Raw genomic sequence first — 26,208 nt, forward strand, 5'->3', positions numbered from 1 at the left:
TCCTGCTTTATTCCCAAATTAAACTATATGGGTTCTGGTACTAAAAGTTTTATTTCCCCCAACCTGACTATCAGATTTTTAAGACCAGGGCTTTGGCTTTATCTTATTCTCATCTCTTAGCACCTAGCATACTGCTGCATATGCTTCAAGCCCTCTAATAACAGTTTTTCCTCTTAACTTGATTCACTTTCATATTGACCATCAAACCAAACACGACCTTAACTACAGTTTGGGTTAATCAATTTCCTATTCCCTTCTCAAACAGGTGATAGATGTATTCCTAAATAAATGAGGAGATGAAAAGGTGCTATGCCAAATGAATCCTGGACTCTCGGCCCAGGAGTACGTTTCCGCATCCTCAGAGAACTTGAAGAAATGGCTGAATCATTGTCAGTGCACCTGAGAAAAACCACAGCGGAAAAGAGCTCCTGGAAAATTGGATACAGGCAAGTGTCATTTGGATTTATAAAGAGAGGAAGAATGCGTATTCATGAACTACAGAGCACTGAGCTTGACATCTATTCAGGGCAAGATTCTAGAACATTTTTTTTTTCCCTAAACAATGGCTTCTGAGCACTTAGAAAAGGAAGTGGTAAACTCAGCGTGCGCTCACTAAGAATAGTCCTGTCACGCTAACCTCACTTTCTAGTGGCAGAGTTACCACACTGGGAGATCAGAGAAACAGAGTGGAAACAATGTAGCTGGATTTCAGAAAAGCTTTGGACAAGTTCTCTCATGATACCCTTAAGGGCAAGATGCAGGAAAGGAAGCCTCGATGATATTACAGTTGTACCAATGTATCCACCATTAGTATCCAAAAGGAAATAGCGATTCGTCATAAGCTCAACAAAATGTTTTAATGCAATTAACAATGTTTTCCTGACCTATGTCAAGGGCTAGTGATTCAAGTGTGCAGACAGAGAACAGAGGAATTCAGACTTGGCAGCAGTAACCTTCAAATGCTCCATTTGTGTGATTTGACTTTCAAAAGTGTCATATAAACCTGAGATTATGTCAGACAAATAAAGTGTCTAAAATGAGTGAGGCAATGAATACCTCTGCTCTTGTCTATGTAGACTGTATTCCTTCATACACTAAGAAAAACTCTGGGTTGTATCCTAAAAAGGGTGATCAGGATGATGAAAAGACATCAATAAAATCATATTGAGAAAGAACGCAATATTAAAAAGAGAAAACTCACAACTACCTCAATGCGTTCCAAGAAGCAGAAGTAGGACAGAGCAGGAATTCCCGATGCGCTACCTGAAAAGATGTTGAGTTTTCTATAAATGGAGCTGCTTAGGTGTGAACTGGAACACAAGTTATCGAGTAGTTGGAACCCATAACTTGCAATCTTAGAGTTTTGGTTTTTAAAACACACACTCACACACACACACACATACACATACACACACACAAAGATTTTGTAATCTCCCAAAGCAAAGATTCTGCAGTCTGCTTGGTTATTTTTCCCATGATTTAACTATAAGCTACCATATTTTTTCAACTTTTTTTTTTTTTTAGGGAACAACAACTCATAATTATTTAATAAAATTTCAAGAATGTCAGAATTACACAAACTCCTCACTTCACACAATTTTAAATCAAAGCAATATATAGTTTAACTTAGGAAATTAAGTACTTGATAAGCATTTCCAAAACAAATATACATTTAGGGGGTAGACAACTGCACTAATTTTGGCAATCTAAATGTCCAAATGAAGACAAATATTTCCTAAAATTAATAGTCATATAATTGTACTTTATTATCCCAACTGAATGTGCAAAACTAAATATATATAAACATTTGAACATCACTTCTGAAATTCTGTGTGTGGTCATACTGTCTGATGGTGAATTACTTGTACTTACCTACAGATTTGAAGCAAAAATATGTATTTCAAGGCCAGTCAAACTTAATCAAACATTGTATTTTGATTTTCAGTTAGAAGAAAATAAAATACTGTCTCTATATGTCAGTACAATTCCTTACAGTTAGTAAAAATACTATTTGTTTTTAATTCTAAGCACTGTTTACACTGCAAATCTACACATTTTACTATTGAGACAACAAAAATGCATGGGTGCAGGGTGTCCACAATTTGAAAAGAAGGTTTAGTATTTCCTCCAAGTATTCAAAACTATGTCTGACCTCACTTAGTTTTATTGGATCCCATTACACAGATTTCCAAGTTTGTTAAACAAAGAAGGCATGATTTAAGATATTTGATACTCACAGTGAGAGTGAGGGATTTAGGTATCTTAGAAAACTCAAAGGATTTTTTACTAATGTCAAAAACACTGGAGAGAAATTAAGAATGTCACATAATGCTTATTAGGAAATAATATCAAGAAAACATTAAATATTTTAAAGTACAGAGAAAACTGAATCAACACCCATATACCTACTACCTAAGTTTATCTAACTTGAATATTTTGTCATTTGCTTCATTTTTAATAAATAAATTATTATACATATAGTTGTGCTTTCTTCTTCCCCACCCAGAGAGAGCATCATCTTAAAGATGGTATGCACTATGTATACTATAGCTAGTACATGTTTTATTTACATGCCGTGCGTACATATAATAATAATAATAATAATAAATAAATTTGTCTTGTCGTAAGGAAACAATATGAAGGAATCTAGTTTAGCAGAAGAGGTGGAAAACTTTCACAAAAGAGATAATGCTCAGTGTTGAATGAAGGGTATGAATTATCCAGGTTTTCCAGGAAAAGGAAGATGTTCCACATAGAGGAAACAGCAGTCTTGCTCTCACAGAAACAAGAAAAGATTAAAAAATCTTTTAAAAATTTAAAAAAAAAAACTGCAAATAAGTTTATATATTGCTTTAAATAAGTGGTAAGTTGGATGTGTGAATATGTGAAATTTGAGAAATCAACAAGGACCTGATTACAAAAGCCTTTATGGCAGAGAAGGACAGTTATGCATATTCATAAGGGGAATAACATATGCATGTTAGATAAATCCTGTCATGATGTGCTTAGAATGGGGTGGAGGGTAAGTACAGTGGTTTGGGAGCCAGGTTGGCAAATTTTGGAAAAAGTCCAATAAAGAGATGATGTACAGGATTAGAGAATGTTCTGATTTCATTCTTTTACATGTAGCTGTCCAGTTCTCCAAGCATCACTTACTTGTCTTTTACAGAGATTCTTTTACCCCTTCTATATTCTTGACTCCTTTGTCATAAACTAATTGACCGTGCGTTATTAGCATGGGTTTATTTCTGAACTTTCTATCCTCTTCCGTTTATCTATACGTCTGCTTTCGTGCCAGTACCATATGGTTTTGATAACTGTAGCTTGTAGTATAGGATTCCCTGGTGGCTCAGACAGTAAAGATTCTGTTGGCAATGCAGGAGAACCAGATTCAATCCCTGGGTTGGGAAGATCCTCTGGAGAAGGGAATGGCTCCCCACTCCAGTATTCTTGCCTGGAGAATCCCATGGATAGAGAAGCCTTGTGGGCTACAGTCCATGTGGTTGCCAAGAGTCAGACACTTTCACTTTCACTTTTCACTGAAGCCAGGAAGCCTGATTCCTCCAGCTTGTTTTTCTTTCTCAAAATTGCTTTGGCTACTCGGGGTGTTTTGTGTTTTCATAAAATTTAAAAGTTTTTGTTCTAATTCTGTGGAAAATGCCATTGATAATTTGATAGGAATTGCATTGAATCTGTAGATTGCCTTGGGTAGTCATGCTGACAATATTAATTCTTCTAATCCAAGAACACAGTGTATCTCTCCATCTGTTTGTGTCATCTTTGATTTCTTTCAGCAGTGTATTATAGTTTGTGGTATACAGGCCTTTTCTCTCCTTAGGTAGGTTTATTCCTAGGTATTTTATTCTTTTTAATGCAATAGTAAATGGGACTGTTTCCTTAATTTCTCTTTCAGATCTTTCATCAGTAGTGTATAGAAATGCATATCAAAGAAAACCATTAATAAAACCAAAAAAAAATAATCTTACAGAATGAGAGAAAATATTTGCAAATGATGTAACTGACAGTGGACTAATCTCCAAAATATACAAACAGCTCATACAACTCAATATCAAAAAAACAAACAACCCAATCAAAACATAGGCTGAAGATCTAAATAGACATTTCTCCAAAGAAGCATTCAGACATTCAAAAGGCACAAAAAAATATGCTGAACATCATTATTAGAGAAACTCAAATCAAAACTACCTCACACCAGTCAGAATGGCTGACATCAAAAAGCCTACAAATAATATGAATAAATGCTGGAGGGGTGTGGAGAAAAAGGAACCCTTCTTTACAGTGTTGGTGGGAGTGTCAGATACTACAATCACTATGGAAAACAGTGTGAAAGCTCCCTAAAAAACTAAAAATAGAGCTACCATATTATCCTTCAACCCCACTCCTGGGTATGTATCCAGAGAAAACCATACTTCAAAAAGATACATGCACCCCAGTGTTCATAGCAGCACTGTTTACAATGGCCAAGACATGGATGCAACATAAGCATCCATCAGTAGATGAATGGATAAAGAAGATGTGGTGTGTACATATATATATATATATATATTAATGGAATATTACTCAGCTATAAAAGTGAATAAAATACGGCCATTTGTAGTACCATGGATGGACCTGGAGATTATCATATTAACTGATATGATATCAGTTAATATATAATATGATATAATATGATATCATATTAACAGATAGTTAATATATAATATGATATAATATATCATATTAACAGAGAAAGACAAATATCACATGATATCACATATACGTGGAATTTAAAAACATGATACAAATGAACTTTTTTAGAAAACAGAAATAGACTTACAGACACAGAGAACAAACTTATCACCAAGGAGAAGGGAGGAGAGGCATAAACTAGGTGTTTGGGATTAAAACACACACACTACCATATATAAATAACCAACAAGGTTATTGTTAAGATAACCAACAAGGACCTACTATACAACATAGGGAACTATACTTGATATTTTATAATAACCTATAGTGGAAAGTAATATTAAGAAGAACATATATATATATGTACCCATAAGTGAAACACTTTCTGTACACCTGAAACTGTCACAACATTGTAAATCAATGCTATTTCAACAAAAAATCTTTAGAAAAGATGATGGAACTTAAATCAGAATGAAGTGAACAGATTAAGAATATCTTTTATACTGCTGTATGTACAAAGATATATTTTTAAGAATGGTGAGAGATAGTTAAAGAACGTAGTGACCCATTCGATTTGTAATTATATTTCAGGGAACAATTTGTGACATGACATATCTGAATCATTATAACAGAATGTTGAATTATTAATAACAGTATTAAATAAGTAACATAGCATAATATTTACAAAGTTATAAAAAAAACTCGTATTAGCATTGTACAATGGACAATTTCTTTTTCGGGGGTGGGGGGGCGGTAAGCAAGAAAAGAGCTTTGGGAACAGATGGACATGTACGTTTTCTGATAAAACTGAAGTATATACTGAGTTACAGAGCAAATTCACTGAAAACAAAAACCTATCCTTGTAAAGGCTATTCTGTCACCCCCTAAAAAGCGCTTCAACCCTGAAACACCACACAACCAGTTAAGAAATGACGGGGTATCTTAACTACCATGGGAGGCGCTGGGCTGGGCCTGGTGGGCACCGCTGGAGTCAGCAGGGCCGGCGGGGAGCCCCCTGCTGCACGCAGGCAGCTGCCGGCTCCCTGTTGCAGCCCCGGATGGAGAGATGGCAGACCACCTCCTTCACTTTCTTCACATCGTACTTCAGGCCCTCGTAGCGCTTCCTCAGGGAATCATTTTTGAGGCTGAGGAGGCAGAAGCCGGAATCCAGCTCGTTTGATGAAGGTGGAGATGTGCAGGGGCCGGGAGTAGTCTCCGGCGGTCACGCTGTTGACGGATAACCTCAAGAGTTCACTAGCGAGAATGAGAACTCCGAGAGAGAATCTTCCACATCCGAGTGAAATCCCTTCTTCGGATCACGCTCTCTGCCAAGGACCTTGGTAACCACTTCTCGGTTCACTATGGTTTCGGACTCCAAGGACACAACAAACGCTGCCAAGACGACCAGGCACTGCAGCACAAATCTCCAGTGCTCGTGAAACCTGTAATACTGTTCCGCAAGAAACTTGGTCTTCAAAGACGTTGCTGCTGCTGCTAAGTCGCTTCAGTCGTGTCCAACTCTGTGCGACCCCATAGACGGCAGCCCACCAGGCTCCTCCGTCCATGGGATTTTCCAGGCAAGAGTACTGGAGTGGGTTGCCATTGCCTTCTCCTCAAAGACGTTAGATGTGTTTTTACTGTACCAAAATGTTCTCGAGCTTTCAAATGCCTCTTTGGAATGTCCTAAAACCCAGCACACTGATGGACCCCTTGCAATAGAGTTAAAATCTCTCGAGCTGTTTGTTCTAGACACTGTACAACTTTCCGGATTTTCTCTCGGATGTCCTGCAGCCCGAAAGTCCTGCAGCCAACAAAGATCTCATTCACAGACATGCTTCCCGTCTGCCAGGGCTGCGAGAGTGGCCGGCAGAGTGTGCTTCGGAGACAGCCGCCGCGTCAGTCGCAATGCCCCGCCGCCACTGCCATGGACAACTTTTGAGTTTTGTTTTTTAAGATGCCCATTTAATTTTCAAACTGTTGTTGTTGTTCAGTTGCTAAGTTGTGTCCGACTCTTGCGACCCTCCGGACGGCAGCATGCCGTCATTAATAATTCTTTATAAAAGAATTCACCAGTAGTTTACAGTTGGTTCTTGTACACACAGATAAGTATATATTCTTATCAAAAAATAAATTCCATCAGTTTACTTGAGTTGGTTGGACGGCATCACCGACTCAATGGACACGAGTCTGAGCACATTCTGCAACATAGTGAAGGACAGGGAAGCCTGCCATGCTGCAGTCCATGGTGTCGCAAAGAGTTGGATCCGACTTAGCAACTGAACAACAACAAATCATTTCACTTATAATGTAAAACTATAATTTAAAATGTGGGACACAACCGAAGCAACTCAGAAGGAAGGCATATAATTAAAACATCACTCAATTTAGTTCAGCTCTTGTCTAGTTTATTTCATTTCTTCCATTCGCCTTCATTCCCATGGGGAAGAAGGTGTGGGGCAAGAAGATATGAATCCTACTCTTGTTGCATAGGGATAAGAATGGGCTCCCGGCTGCTTCATCATCTCCAGAAAACAGAATGGTGCTTCAAAATATTGAGTACTAGGACACAAATGTTCTCACATTCACAAACCAAACTAGATTTCTAGGAAGACTCATTTGATTAATTTGGACAATTGGGCCTATTTTGTTTTCAAAAGAATCAGGTTGTTGTTGTTAATGAGGTTTTGCATTGTGTAACTCGAATGTAATTAATTATTTGTGTTCTACCTTTAAACCATTTAAATGTGTGTGGACAGGGAAAGTATATGTAAGTAACAGCTGTTTAAAATGGAAGCTGTTGCACTTTTTCAGTACAGTTTAGAGACAAAGAAAAGAATAGGAGATCTTAGATGACTTAATTATCAAGAGGTATCAATTATGTAAATGAGCCTGATAGTAAAGAAAGCATCTTTTCCTTACAAAGTTGTTACTGACCCTGAGGCAATGGTTATTAAACCTGGACATGTATCAGAATCATCCAGAGGGCTTATTGCAAAACAGACAAAAGACCCTCCCTAGAGTTTTTGATTTAGTACTTCTGGGATGGAGCCTCAGAGTTTGTGTTTCTGACAAGTTCCCAGGTGATATGATGCTATAATTCAAGGACCACACTTTGAAAAGCGCTGCTGTAGGGAGACTTCCCTGACCCCTGACACTGGGTGCGTTGGTCCTTTATGAGCCTGTCTGTTTATCCCTCCCCTAGGACCATTACTCTGAAATCTGATGACTAACAAACACATCCAGCTCCTTTATCAGACCTTGAGCTACCTGAAACAGTGCACATCTAATTTAGCAGTACATCCCCCAGGGACAGCACAGGGCCTGAATGACACAGACTAGTAGATAGTTAATAATTAAGTGTTGAATTACACTTGATTTATCATCAAATAAAGGAAAACATAAGTTTTGAGAAACAAACAGAATGTCTGTGTATGAGTGTCTATTTGTGATCTGAAATACTCAGAACCATGATAAGGAAAATGCTGAGTATTCAGGGAAGAAAAGAATATTCTAGAGGCAAGATATATCCAACCAAAGGAAAAATAAGAAACTAGACTTTGAAATTCACTTTAGCTACCATAGTGTGTGATGGGAATAAAATAATTTAGAAATATCACAGTAATAAAACTGTATAAATGTTCTGAACTTTTTCAGACATACTCTTTGGCCCATAATACTCCATCCTGTATAGCTCGTAAAACTGAGAATCACCCCAATTTACCTGGGTATAGCCAAGGGCATACCAGAGATTAAAGAGATCACCCACATCCTAAACAGAAAAAGAGAATTATAAGAAAAAAAATGGAAAAGACCTAGTAGGTCACTCAGTTCTAGTCTCTGGAGTAGTGAAAGATTAAATAAAGTAACAGAAAAAAATCATGGAAATATACTCAAGAAAACTTAAGACTCTCTGATCCTCTAATTTTTAGTGCCTCATGAAGTTCAAGGGTTTATTGTCAACTCATTGCTTAAACCTCTATTCATCAGAAGAAAAATATTCCCTATGGTCTGCATTAGAAATGGAAATAAGAAAGGCAATGTAAAAAGTTGATTTTTGTGGTATTAAATGACTCACTTTTTCCTGTGTTCATGAATTTCTCGTTTGTAACTGTACTTATCCAAAATATTAAAATGACCTTCAGGCCAACCCCTTTACTTAAGAGTAAAAGGGGAAGGGAAAATTACTAGAAGTTGACCATTACAGAAATTACTTGTGAGGCATTTTTCTTTGATAGCTGCAGTTTCACTCATATTATCATCCTTTTCTGTTGACAAGTTTCCAAGATTTTAATCTTGGATTGGAAATGTTACCCTATCAGAAAGGGCTTATATTGTCAAAGCAGCGCTGTCTTGGAATACAGAATCATATATGAGAGTGCTTGCTGTATTGAAAAATATACCATTGCTAGGAAAGGCATTTAAATGTTTAGTCTGCCTGCTTATAAATCACTTTCAGTGTGCTCAAGTTCTTAGACAACATATTGAAAGCTTTTTTATTTCTTTTATTATAGCAGTGTCATTTGCATTGCTGAACTTGGGGTTATGTTGGCAATTCCAGATAAACCCTTGCTCAGAGGGTTTATAACTGCAATTAAATTTCACCCTGGCTTGGAATTCGAAAGTAAAATTTTTGTGAGCTTTTTTTTTTTTTAACTTAAAGTATATCTGATGTTTTTAAGACATGATCAGATTGACAATTTGGGTTTACAAAGGGAAAAAGAGTGGCTTAAAGCACAGAAGACTAACAAAGGCATTAAGAGACGGGAGCGTGTTTACCTAAATTCATAGATTTGCTTGGTTGTTTTAGAAGAACATAATCATGGCATTTAAATTTTTTTTTCGATTAACTTGATTTGGAGACTGCTGCTGCTTTTTTTTTTTAATTGAAAAATTTTTTAAATGTATGGACAGCTTTTCCACTCCCTCTTAGTCAAAATATTTACAAATCACTCCGACGTCTCTTTAACCTTGGGCACACAGACATTCAGTGCTTTCACTTCTGCTGCTGCTTCAGCTCAGTCCAGTTCAGTCGCTCAGTCATGCCCGACTCTTTGCGACCCCATGAATCGCAGCACGCCAGGCCTCCCTGTCCATCACCAACTCCAGGAGTTCACTCAGACTCATGTCCATCGAGTCAGTGATGCCATCCAGCCATCTCATCCTCTGTCGTCCCCTTCTCCTCCTGCCCCCAATCCCTCCCAGCATCAGAGTCTTTTCCAATGAGTCAACTCTTCTCATGAGGTGGCCAAAGTACTGGAGTTTCAGCTTCAGCATCATTCCTTCCAAAGAAATCCCAGGGCTGATCTCCTTCAGAATGGACTGGTTGCACAAAGCTAATACTGGCATCCTGTCTTCTACCTACCACCTGGAGCTGTTCTGGGGATGAAATAAGCCTCTGTGAGCTGAGAGTTGTTTGAGAAAGAGAGAAGTTAGGGTATGTTGACAGGAAGCCTTTGGTTTGAGGATGAAACTGAGTTAGAAATATGAGACAATGAAGCATTTCTGAGAAGGAAAATTTGAAGGAGATTTGGAATAACAAGAAAAGAAATGACTCCAATGTTTACTGGGTTTGAAAAAACAATCCTCAGCTTCTGGATTCAAGAGTGGGAGTAGTTTGGCTCAAGGCTGGCTAAGGGAAGGGGTTCTCTTCAAGCCTTCCAGGACTTATCCTTCAATTCTCTCTGGTGGTGCTGGTGCTGGTGCTGAGTCGTGTCCAACTCTCTGTGATCCCATGGTCTGAAGCCCACCGAACTCCTCTGTCCATGGGATTTCCCAGGCAAGGATACTGGAGTGGGTAGCCATTTCTTACTCCAGGGGATCTTCCCAACTCAGGGACAGAACTTGTGTCTCCTGCATCTTCTGCGCTGGCAGGCAGATTCTTTACAACTGTGCTACCTGGGAAGCCCCCAATTTGCTCTACCTTTGTGAAAAAAAAAACAGAAGTAAAGACAACACAGGTTTACTGGCTTTGAAGTGAAATAGATCAGTAGTAATAAATCTAAATATGACTGACTCTGTAGTGGAGGAGAGAAAAATGTCTGGCATAAAGGGAGATGTCTCTGCATCAAGGAGGAGGAATGTTCCTCCTCAGGACTCTTATTCCTCTGTGTGTTGGCTCTTACAGAAATACAGCAACCATCGGATTGGTTAAAACTGCAACTCAATGCCACGGCAAAGATTTGAGGAGCAATGAGGATCTGGCTTCCCTGGTGGCTCAATGCTAAATAATCCACTTGCCAATGCAGGAGACATGGGTCTGATCCCTGGGTCGGGGAGATTCCCCTGGAGAAGGAAATGGCAACCCACTCTAGCATTCTTGCCTGCAAAATCCCACGGACAGAGGAGCCTGGCAGGCAAAAGTCCATGGGGCCCCAAAAGAGTCAGATACGACTTAACAACTAAACAACAACGAGGTCCTCTAATACTAGGCCATGTGTGTGCAGGCCCATGAAAACTACAAGGTAACCCAAGAATCCCAATGGACTTAGAGATCACTTGGGTAGACTGAGATGTTCCCAGTAACTCTCTCCAAGAGTACAGATGCCAACATTAGATGGCAGTTGTGGGAGGAGGAGACACCATCTACCCCACTTATAGATCTCCCCCACGTTCTTACACAAACCTCCACTGTGGTCTGATTTACGGGCTGAAATGATTACTGTAGATGCAGCATGCATCACTGGGAGTCTGCTGTCGAAAATCATGAGAGCCTATGTAAGGGAGCTGGGGCAGAAGGGAAAAGGAGATATAATCTGAGGCATATTTAGGGGAAAGAATCGACAGGAACTGATTTCCAACTGGATGTGGGATGAGGGTGAGGGACACAAGAAAATTAAGGAAAACTAAGATGTGAAAATATCAGGAAAATCAATGAATGCAAATAGACAAAACAAGGTTGCACAGGTGAAGCATGGCTCATCTCATAGTGTGGGGCACCATCGCTGGCGAAAGCAAGGCTGGGAGGGAATGGAAGGTGACTTACACAGAGTTCACAGAAGAAGCATGACAACAAAATGAACACAGTGTCGTTACAGTACTGTGAATACGCAGACCCAGACTTCTCTCTTCAGTTCAGTTCAGTCGCTCAGTCGTGTCCGATTCTTTGTGACCCCATGAATCACAGCACGCCAGGCCTCCCTGTCCATCACCATCTCCTGGAGTTCACTCAGACTCGTGTCCATCGAGTCCATGATGCCATCCAGCCATCTCATCCTCTGTCATCCCCTTCTCCTCCTGCCCCCAAATCCCTCCCAGCATCAGAGTCTTTTCCAATGAGTCAACTCTTCCCATGAGGTGGCCAAAGTACTGGAGTTTCAGCTTTCGCATCATTCCTTCCAAAGAAATCCCAGGGCTGATCTCCTTCAGAATGGACTGGTTGGATCTCCTTGTACTCCAAGGGACTCTCAAGAGTCTTCTCCAACACCACAGTTCAAAAGCATCAATTCTTCGGCGCTCAGCCTTCTTCACAGTCCAACTCTCACATCCATACATGACCACAGGAAAAACCATAGCCTTGACTAGACAGACCTTAGTCAGCAAAGTAATGTCTCTGCTTTTGAATCTGCTGTCTAGGTTAGTCATAACTTTTCTTCCAATAACCCCATTCCTCTGTACATGCGAGGAAACTGATTATAGACCAAATAAATTGGCTGTGCTAGTACTGAGTGGCAAGCACAATTAAAACAATTTTAAAAAATATGGGAGAACCTTTAAGTCCATACGGTCTAACTTGACTTCTGAGAAACCCAACTGCCTCTACCATCAATGTGCCCACATCCAGCCAAGCAGAAAAGAAGAAACACGCCATGCTGCATCTTAAAAATGGCAATTTACACTTCAGAAGCTCCAGGAAATAACCAGTACATGAAAAAAGAGTCCCATTACTAAATCTAGTTTAATGACTGGACAGTGCTATCCCTACACAAAGAAGAAAAGACAGGACAAGAAGCAGAATTGGATGGAGAGGAGTTTAGTCTGGAGCATTCTAATTATGTAACACTGCCCATTAGGTGGGTGAAAGCACAGAAGGACGCTCAGGAGAGCGAGAGGGTCTGAGGACAAAGTAGTCTTTCTCCTGCTCACACTGAGAATTAGGACAAAGCATAAGTGTGGTTTTGATATGTTACACATTTACGAAAATCTCTGTCTTACCAAAAGCCAAAGCTGTCTATCTGTGAGAATAAAAAGCGCAATAAGCAGCTAGGTGAAAATTCCACGTTGGCCACAGTGAGAAGCCAAGGATAAAAGCAGTCTGAAAAGGAACAAGGAGCTTCCGTATCTAGCAGATTCTCAGACGAGACACACTGAGGAGCTCTTCTACTAAAAAGAGCAAAGAAAGCTGGGCGAAATATACATATCAATGAGCTGGCAGACAATTAAGAAATTCTCAGGGGCCAGTGGTGAAGAGAAAGAGGAAATCCAGGTAAGCAGATACCTGAAGCGAGCCTTCACTCTGCGGGTAAGAGAAAGGGTATAGAGTGTGTTGTTATTCTACATATTCCGCACTTATTTTGTAAATATGCATTCATGTTTCCATTGCTGAATGTGTCGCGTCAGTTACCCTGATTCTCTGATGTGCTCTGTAGCCTGAGGAAGCTGGTCTTTAGGGACTGCGTCAAACCACCTCTCTAGCTTCCAACCGAGTCTGGCCATGACCACAGATGGCAGATGAGGGGAGCAGAGTGTATACCCTCCCAGATATTTCCCTCCCAGGGAGCCAAGGTTGGCCATGTTCCTTTGCCAAAGGAACTCCAACAGAACAGAACTCCTGTCAGCTACTCAACTTCGAAGAGAGTTCCCTGTGGCCCCTTCGGGCCTGAGTGTGGCAGTTCAGTTCAGTCACTCAATGTGTCCAGCTCTTTGCAACCACATGGACATCACCATGCCAGGCTTCCCTGTCGATCACCAAACTCCCGGAGCCTACTCAAACTCATGTCCATTGAGCCAGTGATGCCGTCCAAACATCTCATCCTTTCTCAGCCCCTTCTCCTCCCGCCTTCAATCTCTCCCAGCATCAGGGTCTTTTCCAGCAAGTCAGTTCTTCGCATCAGGTGGCCAAAGTATTGGAGTTTCAGTTTCTGCATCAATCCTTCCAATGAATATTCAGGACTGATTTCCTTTAGGATAGACTAGATGGGTCTCCTTGCAGTCCAAGGGACTCTCAAGAGTCTTCTCCAACACCACAGTTCAAAAGCATCAATTCTTCAGCACTCAGGTTTCTTTATAGTGCAACTCTCACATCCATACATGACTACTGGAAAAACCATAGCTTTGACTAGATGGACCTACTTTGGCAAAGTAATGTCTCTGCCTTTTCATATGCTGTCTAGGTTGATCATAGCTTTCCTTCCAAGGAGCAAGCATCTTTTAATTTCATGGCTGCAGTCACCATCTGCAGTGACTTTGGAGCCCAGAAAATATAGTCTGTCACTGTTTCCATTGTTTCCCCATCTATTTGCCATGAAGTGATTGGACTGGATGTCATGATCTTAGTTTTCTGAATGTTGAGTTTTTAGCCAACTTTTTCACTCTCCTCTTTCACTTTAATCAAGAAACTCTTTAGTTCTTCTTCACTTTCTGCCATGATGGTGGTGTCATCTGTGTTTCTGAGGTTAGTGATATTTCTCCTGGCAATCTTGATTTCAGCTTGTGTTTCATCCAGCTGGGCATTTCACATGATGTACTCTTCATATAAGTTAAATAAGCAGGGTGACAATATGCAGCCCTGACATTACTCTTTTCCCAATTTAGAACCAGTCTGTTGTCCCATGTCCAGTTCCAACTGTTGTTTCTTGACCTGCATACAGATTTCTCATGAGGCAGGTCAGGTGGTCTGGTATTCCCATATTTTCAGAATTTTCCACAGTTTGTTGTGATCCATGCAGTCAAAGGCTTTGGCATAGTCAGTAAAACAGAAATAGATGTTTTTTCTGGAATTTTCTTGTTTTTTGATGATCCAGCAGATGTTGGCAATTTGATCTCTGGTTCCTTTGCCTTTTCTAAATCCAGTTTGGACATCTGGAAGTTCTCAGTTCACATACCGTTGAAGCCTGGCTTGGAGAATTTTGAGCATTACTTTGCTAGCATGTGAGATGAGTGCAATTGTGCGGTAGTTTAAACATTCTCTGGCATTGCCTTTCTTTGGGATTGGAATGAAAACTGACTTTTTCCAGTCAGGTGGCCATTGCTGAGTCTTCCAAATTTGCTGGCATATTGAGTGCAGCCCTTTCACAGCATCATCTTTCAGGATTTGAAAGAGCTCAGCTGGAATTCCATCCCCTCCACTAGCTTTGTTCATAACGATGCTTCCTAAGACCCACTTGACTTCGCATTCCAGGATGTCTGGCTCTAGGTGAGTGAGCACATCACTGTGGTTATCTGGGTCATGAAGATCTTTCTTATATAGTTCTTCTGTGTATTCTTGCCACCACTTCTTACTATCTTCTGCTTCTGTTAGGGACATATCATTTCTATCCTATATTGTGCACATCTTTGCATGCAATGTTCCCTTCAGTTCAGTTCAGTCACTCAGTCATGTTCGACTCTGCAACCCCATGAATCGCAACACACCAGGCCTCCCTGTCCATCACCAACTCCCAGACTTCACTTAGACTCACATCCAGTGTTCCCTTGGTATCTCTAATTTTCTTGAAGAGATCTGTAGTCTTTCTCATTCTATTGCTTTCCTCTGTTTCTTTGCATTGATTACTGAGGAAGGCTTTCTTATCTCTCCTTGCTATTCTTTGGAACTCTGCCTTCAAATGGGTATATCTTTCCTTTTCTCCTTTGCTTTTTGCTTCTCTTCTTTTCTCAGCTATTTGTAAGGCCTCCTCAGACAGCCATTTTGCCTTTTTGCATTTCTTTTCCTTGGAGATAGTCTTGATGACTGCCTCCTGTACAATGTCATGAACCTCTGTCCGTAGTTCATCAGAAATTCTATCAGATCTAATCCCTTGAATCTATTTGTCACTTCCACTGTATAATCATAAGGGATTTAATTTAGGTCATACCTGAGGTGGTTTTCCCTACTTTCTTCAATTTAATTTTGAATTTGGCAATAAGGAGTTCATGATCTGAGCCACAGTCAGCTCTCAGTGTTTTTTGCTGACTGTATACAGCTTCTCCAACTTTGGCTGCAAAGAATATAATCAATCTGATTTTGGTATTGACCATCTAGTGATGTCCATGTGTAGAGTCTTGTCTTGTGTTGTTGGAAGAGGGTATTTGCTATGACCCGTGGGTTCTCTTGGCAAAACTCTCTTAGCCTTTGCCCTGCTTCATTTTGTACACCAAAGCTGAATTTGCGTGTTACTCCAGGTATCTCTTGAATTCCTGCTTCTCCATTCCAGTAACGGTTTAAGGATGTGGTAGCCCAAGGGAATGTCAGCACCCTTTATTGTTATTCTCTTAACCCTGCTCACACCTTTGTAAATAGTCTCACATTAACCATTAGTAACCTTACTTGATTAGTTTCCTACTGCAAGAGGGTAAGCCCCTTGCAGGCCCCTGATCAATGTAGCCATACAGTATTTAGAGGAGAAATTGTTTATAGAAAGATAAAGAAGATACAGGAAACAAACGTATGAGGGAAAGGTGGTGTGTACTAAGTCACTTAGTGGTGTTTGACTCTTTCTGACCCTATGGACTGTAGCCCACTGGGCTCCTCTGTCCATGGGATTCTCCAGATGAGAATACTGGAGTGGGTTACCATGCCCTTCTCCAGGAGATCCCCGCAGTCCAGGCTAGAACCTATGTCTCTTGTGTCTCCTGCATGGGCAGGTGGGTTCTTTACCACCAGTGCCACCTGGGAAGCCCAGGGGGGAAAGTGGGAGAAGGGATAAACTGAGAAATTGGGAATGACATATACAAACTACTATACATAAAATAACTAACAAGGACCTACTGTATAGCACAGGGAACTCTACTCAATGCTCTGTAATGATCTACATGAGAAAAGAATCTAAAGAGTAGATATGTGTTTATGTATAACTGAGCCATTTTGCTGTACAGCAGAAACTGACATAACATTGTAAATCAACTAATGGCCAATAAATATTAACTTTAAAAAAAAAGAAATAAAGAAGAGTGGTTAAAAGAGCCAAATACTAGAGAGATTGTATGACTTTAGGGCTAAGAAGGAAATAACAGACATGACAATAAGCAGGCAACAGTGACCTTTATTAGTAGGGAAAGCTTGTGCATACCAGTGGGGTTAGAAGTCGCATCTAGGGGATTAGCGACTGGGACAATGGAGTCAATAAAAGGAGATATTTCTTTGGAGAAAGTTTGGCATTAAAGGAAGCAATTTTCTAGTGTTTTGAGATGGTAAAGCCAGCACGCGCACACACACACACACACACACACACACAACACACACACACACACACACACACTTTCAGTTTAGGGTTTGATAGAGAAAGATATCAAGCCAGAGAAGAGATTGCAAATTGAAGTGTCAAGAAGAATAACTCATAGATGAGGGCTCCACAAGGTAGCAGGAAGACATAGAATCAAGATAATGAAGTAAGAACCTTTCTCTTCTGAAAAGAAGTCTAAAAACCAAAGGTAAAAGAAGATCAAGACAAATCTGGACTTGAGATGGGTGGACGTTTCAAGCATTTGTTCTTGTCTGTTTTTCTTCCCTAGGACAGCAGGAGCAACAAGGTTTCCCTTGGAGGCAGGAGGCTGGATAAAACTGGTAAATTTTGGAATAAACTGTGGGCATTGGAAGAGGTGTGTTTTACTTTAAGTAAAGCATCTCTTTTGATTCACAGTAGCTAACCCACCATCAATGGGGGTGAGGAGGGGACAGCCACTCAAGTGTCCAACAAACAAGTTTCCTTAGCTTTCTGGAAGGCAATTATATGAACTTCTGTTGGCTTCTGTGGCTGTGATGCTCTAAAGGTAACCCAAGCTCATGTAAATCTGACACTAGGATTACAGATATTCATCAGGCATCCCAACAAAGGAAACGCAGCGGGAGCAAAAGCGAGAGAATAAGTGAGAGCAGCGGGAGGGGGAAAAGCCTAGCAACCAGCAAAGAACACCATCCAAATTCATCCTATGCAGTCACTGGTGCTTTAACAGGGAAGCAAAGAAAAGCAGGTTTGATGAGGCTTTGTGTCTTAATAAAACATCTTTGAGGATTGAGGAAACAATGTATACGGAGCGTTCTGTGTTCCTTCATCATCAAAGGCACAGGATTAATGGATGCCGCTCTTCTTTCTCATGCATGACGATGTATTTATCATTCTTTACTTTACTCTGAGACTGGATGAGGACAACTCCATCCGGTTGCCCTGCCAACCCTTCTCAAGTAAGAGGAGAGTTCAGACACCACATTGTGTTTGATTGTTGTATTCCTGCTATTGAAGCTGATCTGAATAGAAAAGCTACCCACTAATGGCAGTAAATGTCAACACTGTAAACAAGTTTTAGAAATGAGAAACAGCCATGATAATCAAGCTATCTAAATGCAAGTGACATAAGCTTCGAACGTTGTGGCTAATAATTTCTCCAAGTAAATCTCATTTTTAACGTGCCTGTGTGTGTGTGCAAAGTCACTTCAGTCATGCCTGACCCTTTGCGACCTCATGGACTGTAGCCCACTAGGCCCACCAAACTCCTCTGTCCATGGGATTCTCCAGGCAAGAATACTGGAGTGAGTTGCTATGCCCCCCTCTAGGGGCTCTTCCTGACCCAGGGATTAAATCCCTGTCACTTACATCTCCTGCATTAGCAGGAGGGTTCTTTACCACTAGCACCACCTGGGAAGCCCCTTTAATGTGCCCACTGTATGCCAAATACACTGCATGAAAACTCCATCAGCAAAGTGGGGAAAGGCAGAGAGTGGGGTGGCAAAGCTTCAGGCCTGCATTCTCTCTGCCTGACTCCACCCAACTAAAACAGTGGGTGTTTTACATGTTACAAATAGAATCTTCAGGTAAGAATGCATTTGAGCAAAGGACTTTGCATCTGAGAATTTTGAAAATCACTGGACCAAAGGAACACACAACGGAAGGGAATCCTTCCACAAATCCTTCCCTAAACTACTTGTTTTCATTTCTTGTGCAGACATTTATTGAGCATCTTCTGTGCATAAGACTATGATCTTTTCACTATGATGGGCATAAAGAAGTTAAAAATACAGGAGAGAAGGAGGGGAAAAATGGAAGTTAACGGATAGGAGTGCGGTTCTTGAGAAGGATGAGTGTGATCTTGAGCACAAGAAAAGGGACTAGCCTCAGCTGCACGAGGAAAGCCTTGTCCACCACAATGAAACAAGAGACACAAATGGCTTTTGGGGTATAGGGGTAGGGAGAGTAAATAGAGAGGGGAGGGAACACAGAATATGAGAGGATTCCTGCCTGGTGGCTGTGATCTCCTTTATAAATTGTTCTCCATTCCTCCCACATTCATCAACTACCTACTATGTGCCAGACATTGTGCTCAGTGATGATGGACATGGACAGTGTCCCTTGGAACTTGCAATCCAGCTGAAACAGTGAAACCAGTGGATTCAAGGCTACAATTCAGAAAGCCGGCAAGAAAACCCATAAGGCATGGGATAGAAAATAGACACTGTGTGGATAAAGAGGAGATCATTTTTGACCTAGCTAACCAGAAGAATGAGGATGACGAGGTCTTCAACAGATAGAGGTGGCATGAGCTGATAACACAGGAATATTCTGTTTAATAATACAGTGATGATTTTTGTATATCACAGACCATCATAGCCTATGCATCTTAAAATGAGGTACATATATCTTTCAGATACATTATCTCATTTAATTGTCACAATAATCCTGAAAATCATGTACTACTGTCACCATTTAACAGATGGGGGTGGGGAATCTCTAGGAAGGAAAATAACTTACTCAAAGACATTTCCTTGATAAAGGGCAAAGCCAGGATTTGAATCTAGGTCTGTCTGAGTCCAAAGTTCATGTTCCATCCTCAGCACCAGACTGCCTCTTCATTGATATTTTTTTTATCATTTTTTCCTGCCTCACTTTCCTTGAATCTTTCAACTCACCTGCATTCAATTGATGACCAATCAAAACTTTTAAAGAATAATTACATAATTCTAAGTCATTTTTATCACAGTAGCAAATGTGTACTGAAAGAATATGTATTCTCTTTTAAACTTTGACAGGTTTCCATTTATCAGAACCAGCGATAACCAATTCAAACTGAAAAGGTCACTCTAGAGCTTCATTCCCACCAGAGCTATCATGTGGCTTCAAGAAACTTCAAGGCATCCATGTGTTACTCATCTGAGGACCTTCAGAACTTAACCCAGAACGTAATGCAAAGGAACAATCTAATTAATGCTGCTGCTGCTGCTGCCAGAGAAGGCAATGGCACCCCACTCCAGTACTCTACACTGAGATGAAATGAATGAATGATCAAATATTCCCTTTGCTTTGTGCTGAAGAATTGATGCTTTTGAACTATGGTGTTGGAGAAGACTCTTGAGAGTCCCTTGGACTGCAAGGAGATCAAACCAGGCAATCCAAAATGAAATCAACCCTGAATATTCACTGGAAGGACTGAAGCTGAAGCTGAAGCTCCAATACTTTGGCCACCTGATGCGAAGAAGTGATTCATTGGAAAAGACCCTGATGCTGGGAAAGATTGAAAGCAGGAGGAAAAGGCAGCAACAGAGGATGAGATAGCTGGATGGCATCACCAACTCAATGGACACGAGTTTGAGTCAATTCTGGGAGATAGTGAAGGTCAGGGAAGCCTGGCATGCTACAGTCCATGGGGTCGAAAGAGTGGAACACGACTTAGCAACTGAACTTGGCTTTCAGTGAATGGGCTGATTAAATTAGGCAGAAGAAGCTGTTCTATACGGCAAACTCTCCACATGTCAAAGCCATTAACCAGTAATGAGACTACACCATGTCCTACGATGTGCTCACTTGCTCAACTGGGTCCAACTCTTTGTGACCCCATGGACTGTAGCCCATCAGGCTCCTCGGTCCATGGGATTTTCCCAGCATGAATACTGGAATCTATTGTCATTTCCTCCTCCAGGGGATCTTCCTCACCCTGGGACTGAATCCAAGTCTCTTGTGTCTCCTACAGTAGCAGGCAGGTTCTTCACCACTGTACCACCTGGGAAGCCCCAGTTGCCATGATACTGGTGGTGTTTATTTGTTTCTCTGCATATTGACTTGTTTATATTTCAACACCCACCTTTTCCATTTCCATTCAGTTGTTATTTATTTAATTTTAATGACCATCTATGAAATAAGATACATTATCCTCATTTTGCAGCTGAGGAAACAACAAAGGCTCAGAAATATTAATAGTTTTATGATCTCCATCAATTCACTCAGCTAACAAGGGCTGGAGATTGGATTTCACTGTGGAATGTTTTTGATTCCCAGTCTGCAAAGGAGAATTTATGAAGAAGTCTTAGAAGAAGCCTATTCCAAAAACTCACTGATCTCTTCTGCCCAAGAGAAAGTTCTACACTTATAGGACCAGCCTTGCACTTGGCTTTGACCAAGAGGCATAAAGAGAAGATTCTGTTACAGAGACAGTCTCTGCAAATGAAACTGGAAGATCCAGGAAACTGGAGAAAATAAAATACCCAGATTTAATTTTCTACAAATACATCTATCATTAATCTTTTAAATGGATTTTATAAGAACTTTATTGCACATAATTCTCGTCCTGAAATCTCAGATTTACAGAAGCTAAAATTTCCATAAAATATAAAATGTGAATAATTTAGACTACATCCTACTGTACAATAAATACATACCCCAGACAGGAAAAGATCTATAACCTCATTTTCTTCCTGACATCCACCAAGCAGCTTTTCCTGGCAAAAAGTTTGCTGACTCAAGCAGTTCAGCCCAGAATCCTAACAAAGCAAAGGGTAGTTCTCTTTGGCTAAAATGCCTTTCTTACCAAACACAGTTTAGAGAGGTGGCTCTAGAGTAAAGGCTGCCCAGTTTTAAATTCTACTTCTGCCATTTACAATCTGTGTGATGTGACCTTGGACAATTTAGGAAAACTCTCTGTGTCTGTCCTCCTCTAGGGCTAGGACTATTATGAGTCCAAATAATGCATATAAACTAATTAACTTGTTTCTAGGCACAGAGCAAGCATCCAATAAACGCCATCATCATTATGTATTATGTGTACATATGTGTGCTGTGCTGTGCTAGGTCTCTTCAGTCATATCTGACTCTTTGCCACCCTATGGACTATAGCCCACCAGGATCCTCTCTCCATGGATTCTCCAGGCAAGAATACCGGAGTGGGTTGCCATGCCCTTCTCCAGGGGATCTTTCCTACCCAGGGATCGAACCCACATCTCTTTTGCCTTCTGCATTGGCAGGGAGGTTCTTTACCATTAGCACCACTCGGGAAGCCTTATATATTACATTCATTATCCTATCTTCACATCTTCCAAAGACTGGGTCAGATTCTTTACCTATCCTTTCATTCTACTGAGCCAGTGGCAGATGAGGCTTCCTTTGAAGCAATAGTTCCATGGAGATTATCTGTAGAATCAGAGGCAGGAAATCAGAAGACCCTGGAAATCCTAATATTAATATATATTTTTTAGTTCTCTGAACAAAAGCAGGCCCACAACAAGGTTGCAAAAAAAAAAAAAAAAAAAAAGACATCTGTTTTTAAAGTTGTTGGATACCCACCCCAGGTTCTTTGTACATATTATTGCAAGTTCTCTCAGTAATCCTGCAATTCAAAATAATTTAAATTTAACAACCGAGGAAGCTAAATCTCCTGGAGACCATATTGATATGTTAGGAGCCAAAATACCAACTCAGGTCAGTCTCATGACACCATTCAGTGATTTCCACTCCACCCTCACACTGCGTAAAATCCACCTGACCCTTCTTCTGTACCTCGACTTGCTTTTGATCCCCATACATGTCCCCCAGCACCTACTTCCTCACACAGTCTCATGGGTAACTAAGACTCTGTCCTCCAGCAGGGGGTGAACTTGACCTGCTTCCCTTGCATGTGCTGTGCTTGGTTGCTTCAGTCATGTCTGACTCTTTGCAACCCCATGCACTATAACCTGCCAGGCTCCTCTGTCCATGGGATCCTCCAGGCAAGAATACTACAGTGGGTTGCCATGCCCTCCTCCAGGGGATCTTCTCAACTGAGGGATCGAACCCACTTGTCCTGCACTGCAGGCAGATTCTTTATCACTGACCCACCAAGAAAGTCCCCTTACAACCCAGCTAAACTTCTCTGTCCAGTATTCTGTCCTTCATTTCACATTCTTTCTTGATGAAAAAATAAATTCATTTTCACTAGGGTATTAACAGACATTAACAACCTAATTTTAACCCTCCTCTTGAGAAATCTGTATGCAGGTCAGGAAGCAACAGTTAGAACTGGACATGGAACAACAGACTGGTTCCAAATAGGAAAAGGAGTATGTCAAGGCTGTATATTGTCACCCTGCTTAGTTAACTTATATGCAGAGTACATCATGAGAAACGCTGGACTGGAAGAAACATAAGCTGGAATCAAGATTGCTGGGAGAAATATCAATAACCTCAGATATGCAGATGACACCACCCTTATGGCAGAAAGTGAAGAAGAGCTAAAAGCCTCTTGATGAAAGTGAAAGTGGACAGTGAAAAAGTTGGCTTAAAGCTCAACATTCAGAAAACGAAGATCATGGCATCTGGTCCCATCACTTCATGGGAAATAGATGGGGAAACAGTGGAAACAAGTGTCAGACTTTATTTTTCTGGGCTCCAAAATCACTGCAGATGGTGACTGCAGCCATGAAATTAAAAGATGCTTACTCCTTGGAAGGAAAGTTATGACCAACCTAGATAGTATATTTGAAAGCAGAGACACTACTTTGCCCACTAAGGTCCATCTAGTCAAAGCTATGGTTTTTCCTGTGGTCATGTATGGATGTGAGAGTTGGACTGTGAAGAAGGCTGAGCACTGAAGAATTGATGCTTTTGAACTGTGGTGTTGGAGAAGACTCTTGAGAGTCCCTTGGACTGCAAGGAGATCCAATCAGTCCATGCTGAAGGAGATGAGCCCTGGGATTTCTTTGGAAGGAATGATGCTAAAGCTGAAACTCCAGTACTTTGGCCACCTCATGCGAAGAGTTGACTCATTGGAAAAGACTCTGATGCTGGGAGGGATTGGGGGCAGGAAAAGAAGGGGACGACCGAGGATGAGATGGCTGGATGGCATCACGGACTCGATGGACATGAGTCTGAGTGAACTCCGGGAGTTGGTGATGGACAGGGAGGTCTGATGTGCTGTGATTCATAGCGTCACAAAGAGTCGGACACGACTGAGCAACTGAACTGAACTGAACTGGAATAGCAAGAATAATAACTAACAGGTCTTGTACTTAAAATCTGCTGTGTAGGTAGCTACGTATACAAGAATGAAATTAGAACACTTCCTAATGCCATACACAAAGATAAACTCAAAATGGATTCAAGACTTAAATGTAAGACCAGAAACTATAAAACTCTTTGAGGAATACAGAGGCAGAATACTCAATGACATAAATGAAAGCAAGATCCTCTATGACCCACCTCCTAGAGTAATGGAAATAAAAACAAACAAGTGTGACCTAATAAAACTTAAAAGATTTTGCATAGCAAAGGAAACTACAAACAGGTGAAAAGACAACCCTCAAAATGGAAGAAAATAATCTCAAAGGAAACAACTGACAGAGAACCAATTTCCAAAATATACAAGCAGCTCATACAACTCGATACCAGAAAAACAAACAACCCCATCAAAAAGTAGGAAAAAGACCTAAACAGACATTTCTGCAAAGAAGACACACAGATGACTAACAAACACATGAAAAGATGCTCAACATCACTCATTATTAGAGAAATGCAAATCAAAACCACAATGAGGTACCACCTTACACCTATCAGAATGGCCATCATCAAAAAGTCTACAAACAATAAATGCTGGAGAAGGTACGGAGAAAGGGAATCGACTTGCACTGATGGTGGGAATGTAAATTGATACAGCCACTATGGGAGACGGTATAGAGATTTCTTAAAAAACTAGGAATAAAACCACCATATGACCCAGCAATCCCACTCCTAGGCATATACCCTGAGGAAACCAAAATTGAAAAAGACACATGTACCCCAATGTTCACTGCAGCACTATTTACAATAGCTAGAACATGGTAGCAACCTAGGTGTCCATTGACAGATGAATGGATAAAGAAGCTGTGGTACATATACACAATGGAATAATGTCCTATGCTAAGTCGCTTCAGTTGTGTCTGACTCTGTGCAACCCTACAGACTGCAGCCTGCCAGGCTCCTCTGTCCATGGGATTATCCAGGCAAGAATACTGGTGTGGGTTGCCATGCCCTTCCCCAGGGAATCTTCCTGACCCAGGGATTGAACACGCATCTCTTGTGTCTCTAGCATTGGCAGGCAGGTTCTTTACCACTAGCACCACCTGGGAAGCCCACAGTGGAATATCAGTCAGCCATAAAAAGGAATGCATTTGAGTCAGTTCTAATGAGGTGGATGAACCTATACAGAGTGAAGTAAGTCAGAAAGAGAAATATAAATATCATGTACAGACACATATATATGGAATCAAGAAAGATGGTACTGATGAATTTATTTGCAGGGCAGCAATGGAGACACAGACATAGAGAACAGACTTACGACACAGGGAGACAGGAGGAGAGGGTGAGATGCATGGAGAGAGCAATATGAATAATTTACAATGCCATACGTAAAATAGACAGCCAACGCGCATTTGCTGTATGACTCCGGGAACTCAAACAGGGGCTCTGTGACAATCTAGCAGGGTGGGATGGGCAGGAAGATTGTGGGGAGGTTTGCGAGGGAGGGGACATGGGTGTACCTATAGCTGATTCTTGTTGATGTCTGTCAGAAAACCACAAAATTCTGTGAAGCAATTACTCTTCAATTAAAAATAAATGCTTTTAATGCGCTGTGTACTTAATATCTGCATATTCTCAATGCTTATTCATTGTGATTTCAGTTCTCACCAAACCATTTTACAGATGATGAAACTAAGGTTACTTAACTGACTGCAAGTCACAGCATTTGCAATTGGCTGCCCAAAAGTGGTCCAGGACTGCCGGACTCCAAAAGCCAAACTTAAAGAGCATTTCACTCTTACTTGTTGAGGCCCCAGTCAAAGTGTGGAGAAGGGCCAGTGTTGTTTAGAAGGGGAGAAAGGAAAGAGGGATGATTTCTTGGTCCCTGTTACAGTCTACACAGTCAACAGTTTGGGAAGTTTTAAAAGTTAAGGCTTTATTATGACGAATATTCAAGTTTCCACTTGGTTATTTCCTTTCCGTTCTCAAATATTAACTCAAGCATTAAGCTCCCCAAATATGCATTTTTAAGGATAAGCCCACTCCTGAAGACTGGGAGAAGAGTCAAAACCACCAAGAACTTCTGACAATTTAAAAGGCTTATCCAATGGCTTCAAGAGGGCCATGTGTCCCTGTAATGGTGGGAGGATGTTGG

At 40.8% G+C, this 26,208-nt stretch overlaps 1 long non-coding RNA gene and 1 pseudogene across 1 annotated transcript in view; both read right to left on the reverse strand.

The window, feature by feature from the left end:
* The window catches only part of LOC121818661 (uncharacterized), a 346,398-nt gene that overhangs the window by 56,215 nt on the left and 263,975 nt on the right, over positions 1–26,208 (reverse strand). The gene's annotated exons all lie outside the window — the stretch shown is intronic.
* On the reverse strand, positions 5,803–6,522 carry LOC101105727 (translin-like; annotated as a pseudogene).

The sequence above is a fragment of the Ovis aries genome, chromosome 2 (genome assembly GCF_016772045.2).
Source record: "Ovis aries strain OAR_USU_Benz2616 breed Rambouillet chromosome 2, ARS-UI_Ramb_v3.0, whole genome shotgun sequence".
NCBI classification, from domain to species: Eukaryota; Metazoa; Chordata; class Mammalia; order Artiodactyla; family Bovidae; genus Ovis; species Ovis aries.